The sequence below is a fragment of the Mobula birostris genome, chromosome 13, assembly GCF_030028105.1.
Source record: "Mobula birostris isolate sMobBir1 chromosome 13, sMobBir1.hap1, whole genome shotgun sequence".
In the NCBI taxonomy this organism is placed as follows: domain Eukaryota; kingdom Metazoa; phylum Chordata; class Chondrichthyes; order Myliobatiformes; family Myliobatidae; genus Mobula; species Mobula birostris.
This window is the reverse complement of record NC_092382.1, coordinates 72,671,842-72,678,094: the sequence shown is the minus strand read 5'-3', so window position 1 is coordinate 72,678,094 and position 6,253 is coordinate 72,671,842.

Sequence of the window (6,253 nt, the reverse complement as noted above, 5' to 3'; positions counted from 1 at the left end):
GTTAAAACTCTCTGCTCAGCCCATTCCCTATTCCCTTTCCCTTTCAGACTCCCGATGTGCCAGCAGATCCGAATTCACCGTGTGGACATTTCTACCCCACAGGAGGCTGTACAAACCCGTGTCCTTCTCTGATATACAGCTCAGTGACCCCAATCCCTGTCTGCACTCGCAGCCCATGACGGTGACAGCTGTCCTAGACTCTGTAACTCACAATCTTGTAACACAGAATCTTGTTCACAGCAAGTTTAGACAGTCATTAATATGAAGAGAGAATTGTTGTTTCCTGAAAGGACAGGCGAGCGAAGCTGTCTGATCCAATTCACCAGATGGTCCGGTGTTTACAAGTTAATGTGTCCCGGGACCCACTCATAACCCCGACCCACACAGACAGACAGACAGACAGACAGACTGTCCCTTCGCCCCAAACCCCCTGCAGAACCACAAGGAATTGATCCACGGCCCGGGCTCGGTCGCAAAGTGAAAACCGGGGCTGAGGAGAGCCCGGAGACAAACACCCCGCTGCCCACTCCACCAACAACACGACACAGCCGGACACATCTCACAACACCGGATCCGCTCCCGATGAAACCCGAATTTAATTTTGTTGTTCCGGATCGGACCCAACAAAAGGTGTTTTAAAATTGAAGCGCTCCCCCTCACGTGACGTCACACAGCAGCCCCCCTCCCCCCACACGCCTGACGTCACCCATGGTCTCCCCGTATCGGCATCTGCTGTCACGAGCACGGTGCCTTACGTCACACACGCGCTGCTGTGCTCGAGCTTTTTCGGTTTAACGGCTGAGCTACTCAGCACGAGCCGCGCCCCCGCCCCCGAGCAGTCAACAGAGGAACTGAATCGATTGCGGAGCTGCGCTATTCCCATTGGTGCGAAGCGATGTCAATCACTGGTTACACCCAGTAGTGGAGCCGGACCAGCCGAGAGGGCGTTACCCGGTCTCCTGCTGCAGTCCGACAGCCCGTTAAAGCGGAACAAATCCCAAAGTAAATGTCCGCTTTCTGATTAATTTCCATTTCCCTCCGAGGGAAGTTGGGGCGTTTGTGAAGCGTCTCCTGCGGCCGGAGTCTGATGTATCGCTGAGAGGTAGGAGGAGACCGCTCGGCCCGTCGGTTTGATGCCGGTTCCCCGGGGAGGGAGAGGATGAAGACGGTGAGAGAGGGGGCGGACAGGATGTTTGTCCCGGTGGGGACAGGAGGGGCTCATCTGTGGAAATGTCTGAGCCCACGGTGGTGGCGATTCACCACATTGGGGGCAAACACCGGCAGACTGTTGCCCTGCAAGCGGGGCCGATGGTCCGGGCAAAGTGACAATTATTTGTGTTTTGTTGAGATTGTACCGGGAATATGGTGTAAAATCCCGCTCCCCACACTAACACGGGTTATACAGACCAAAGAACAAACTGCCGGAGGAACTCAGTAGGTCGGGCAGCATCTGTGGAGGGAAATGGACCGTCAACATTTCGGGCCGAGACCCTCCCTCTGGACTGAGAGTGGACGGGAAATAGTCCGAGAAAAGAGGTGAGGGGTGGGGATGGGGCAAGAGCTGGGGAGTGAGAGGTGGATCCAGGTGAGGGGGAGGTGGGAAGGTGGAAATAGTGACAGGGGTGGGAGGTGAGTGGTTGGGGCAACACGGGGCTGCACAAGATGGAAATTAATTCCATAGAGGGTTAACAAAGAGGTTAGAGAGTATTTGTTATAGAGAGTGCAATGAAGATACACCAGACTGATCCCTGGAGTGGTGGGTCATCATATGAAGAAAGATCAAATGTGATAACCCTTTCATTTCGAGAATCGAGGACTGAGAGGTGAACACATTGAAATGCACAACATCATTACCGGTTGAACCAGGGATCCCAGTCTCTGAAAAAGGGGGTGGACTGTCCGGGACTGAGATGAGGGGAAATGTCTCCACTCCGAGGGTGGTGAATGTCTGTAAATCCCCACCACAGAGGGCGGTGAAGACTCGGTGATCGTCCTCACATAAAACAGAGGCCGGCAGATGAGTGGAGACTGAAGGGATCGAGGAAATGAGGATCGGACAGAAACATGTGGCTGAGATGGGAGAGCAGCCGCCATCTTGTTGATGGTTAGAGGGGCTGAATGGCCACCTCCTGCTGTTTCTCACTTGGTGTTTCAGTGTTCCTGTCCAGTGAGGCCGGAGGAATGTGAATAGAAATTAGTGTTTATAAACACAGACTGATTTAAATGAAACCTGCACATTTCTAGTTTGTGTCTGAAAAGTGTGTTTGATCGGGATGGGAATCGACCCCGTAACTCTGTGACCTGGAGGTGGAGGGAAAGGGACAGGAAAGATATGGAGGGAAAAGGTAAATACGTATCTGGTGTAAATAGGGAATAATGTGGGAAATGCGGCGGATGGGTTGGGCAGCGGGTGAGGGGCGAGGAGCAGAGTCACCTGTTCAGGTGGGAGACCCTCCACCCGTCACCTGATCCCGTTTCCTGTTCACATTTCCCCGCAGATCTGCAGCATCTGCCGGTCACTGCTCAACGTGTCCGTGTAGCTTCATCTTCTGCCCATTCAAACAAGGCAGTGAGATCCGGATCTGTCACGTCCTCTCGTCGTGGGTGGGCAATATGTTTTTATCTGCAATATTTTCAGCATGTTTCATTCCACTGTTTTTACCTGCTGAAGTGCAGCCAATGTTTCTGGGTCTATGACCCATTTATGTGAGAATTTAGCTCATTTATCTATTTATCTGAGCTTCTCATAAATGTGTACAGTTTAGTTAAGCTTCACTCCAGAATTTGCAATGCAACAACCCAGTCAGTCAAATAGTTCCACACAATTAAAATAGTTTATTTTTATGTTGTACTACTTACATAATTTAACTGCTTAATATGTATGTTCTTATTTTAAATCACAATTGTTAAAATCTATTGTTATGAATTAGGTTCTACTGCTGCTGCAGAGACAATGAATTTCATGATATATGCTGGTGCTATTAAACCTGATTCTGATATTGATATGGGAGACCCACACCGGTCACCTGATCCCAGTCACCGCAGATCGTAAAGCGAGATTGAAGCCTTTTCCATTTATCTGCATTCCTCAGAAATGACAACAGTTAAGTTTCCTTCTGTGGTTCCAGAGCAGGAGCTCAGTCTGTCTAATATTTCCACACAATTAAAATGGGAATTTGTTTATTATCATCACAGACTGAGCTACAGTGAAATTCTTGCCTGACGTACCATCCACACAGATCACTACATTACTACAGTACATTGAGCTGATATACGACTAAACAATAACTGTAACAAAGCATTATGGCTGCAGAGAAAGTGCAGTGCAGATAGACATATGGTGCAGGGTCACATCGAGTTACATTGTGAGGTCGAGCCCATTTTATCATTCATCCGGCTTATAACCGCAGACAGGAAGCCGTCCTTGAGCCTGGTGGTACGCGCTTTAAGGCTTTTGTATCTCTTCCCCGATGGGGGAGCGGGTTTGCAGCAAGAATGTCCGGGTTGTGAGGATCTTTGAGTACCCGGCCTGCTTTTCCGACGCACGGGAAGTGTAGGAAGAGTCCATGGAGGGGAGGCTTGTTTCTCTGATGTTCTCTGCTCTCCAAAGTTCTCTGCAGTTCCTTGCAGTCATGGGCAGAGCAGTAGCCATACGAAGGCGTGAAGTATCGACAAGAAGCTCAGAGACCTCGGCCCTCACCCTGCCTTGTGTAGCTGGATCCTGGACCTCCTGTCAGATTGCCGGCAGGTGGTAAGAGTGGGCTCCCTCACCTCTGTCTCTCTGACCCTCAGCACACATACCCCACAGGGCTGTCTCCTGGCCCCTCCTTTACTCTCTCTGCACCCATGACTTGTGTCGCCACCCACAGCTCCAATCTGCTAATTAAATTTGCTGATGACCCTACATTGATTGGCCTAATCTCAAATAATAACTTTCAATCGATCAAATGCATCCTGACAAAGCTCGGTCCAGACAAACTTTTCAACCTTCTTTGTGTAAGTGAAAAGGGGGTTGGAGTACGGGATAGGAAGGGTTAAATGGTGTATGTGATCTGGAAAATATAGCAGGGGCGGGAACTAGACAACAGAACCGGGCACGGTTAGGGTGTTGCAACTGCATGCTCATCTCTCGGAACAGAAGCGCTGACTGACCTGTACCTCTGCACCTGAAGCTGTTGTGACCCTGATGAAATTGCTGACCACTAAACCGTCATAAGCGTGGACAGGGGAAACAGCTGCTGACTGAAACCTTTCTTTTGGATATAAATGTAACCTTGTACTCGTGCTGGGCAGAGCTGACTGCCAGACGCTGTTGAAGCGTATGGTGGTTACCTCTGCTCGGATCAGGTTGAATAAAGAATTGATCGTGGTCTCTGAGTGAATAGTGAATTGATAAGGACAACTTGGCGAGCCAGCCAGGAGTCCCAACGGGAGCCTCCAGCGGCCCTGGTGTTAGTGAACTAGCGATCCACTGGACGCCGCTGAGACGGGCGGGCCCACGGGGTGACTTTCCCCCGGTCCTCTCACGGTCTCCTTTGGCTGCTTGTTCCCCTCAGGGTTCCTGCTGAGCTGCTCAGCGGACTCCACGGACCACAGTCGGTAGAGGCCACGAGGGGAAGTGGTTTTAACGTTGACGGATTTCTGTATGAGAAATAGTGTCTGAGAAACAGGGAGTCGGGGATTCCGAGACCAGAGACCGACACGCAGTGAAATAGTGTCTGAGAAACAGGGAGTCCGGAACTCCGAGACCAGGGACCGACACGCAGTGAAATAGTGTCTGAGAAACAGGGACTCCGAGACCAGGGGCCGACACGCAGTGAAATAGTGTCTGAGAAACGGGGAGTCCGGGACTCCGAGACCAGGGGCCGACACGCAGTGAAATAGTGTCTGAGAAACAGGGAGTCCGGGACCAGGGGCCGACACGCAGTGAAATAGTGTCTGAGAAACAGGGAGTCGGGGACTCCGAGACCAGGGGCCGTCACGTAGTGAAATAGTGTCTGAGAAACGGGGAGTCCAGGACTCCGAGACCAGGGGCCGACACGCAGTGAAATAGTGTCTGAGAAACAGGGAGTCGGGACTCCGAGACCAGGGGCCGACACGCACGATTTGTTTTGGAGGTCCGGGACCTCAATGAGGGGTTACAATCCCCGATGAAGTATTATGAGTATTAAAGCCTGCCGGTGCTAATAAATTGGGCAGCGGATCATTGGTAGTGACCTATTACATTTTTCTTTGAGTGTGTTACAGCAAATTGGTCAGCGGGTTAGTGGCAATATCCTATTACATTTTGAAGCTGGTAACCATTCTAATTGGCGTAGGAGGGGACGGGGCGTGTAGATTAAATTGATCAGCACAGGGCAGAGCAGACGTTTGGCCAAACACAGGGGAAGTGGCTCCCCCCTGCAGTCCATCCGGATGCTGTAGAAACGTTTTAGGTACACTTGTGAACTAGTGGAAATCTCGCTTTTCTACGACTGACTGAGTTGGGGTCGCCTCGCTCACGAGTACTGCAGTAAAAGATTCGGGGAGGGACGGGTGATATTTCACTGAAACTGCATCCAGCCTTAGACCGGTTGTCAAGAGGGGAAATCTCCCACGCGAAGGTCAGGACCTTGAAGTGGATTCGGGAGTAAAGTGATAAACATGGGTCAGACTGTGGATAAGGGGGACATTACCACGCCACTCGGAAAGATGTGTAAGGAAAATCCGGAGCTAGAAAAGAACCTAAGACGTCTTAGTGCGCGCTTAAATAAAAGATTGGTGGTGGGGGTGGAAATTGGCCGTTGGGGGGAACTTGGGACCTGGACAAATGCAAAAAAACAGAGACTGAAGTCTGGAAGCAAAATTGCTCTCAATAATGGAAAGATTTGATTACAATGTGGGTAAAAGTAGCGGACAGATTAAATGAGCGTTCCAGACAGACATCCTGGGAAGAAAATGCCAAAAAACGAAACATCCCTATTACCGATGATCAGGGCCAGGTCCGACCATATGTGGTTTTAAAGGCCTTATGTGAATTATTTGATAAACAACAAATTAAATCAACCGGGAAAGATGCACCTTTGGATATGTCAGGACTGCAGATTTCATTTGACACCGTCGAAGAAACCGACAATGAGGATGTAACAGTTCCTTCAGCCCCTGCAGGAATCCCACTCCCTCCCCTACCTGGTTTACCAAATCCTTCAGGTCAGGTCTCGAAACCACCCCCTATTCTCCTACCCCCACATCAGCCCCTGTGACGGCCCCCGTC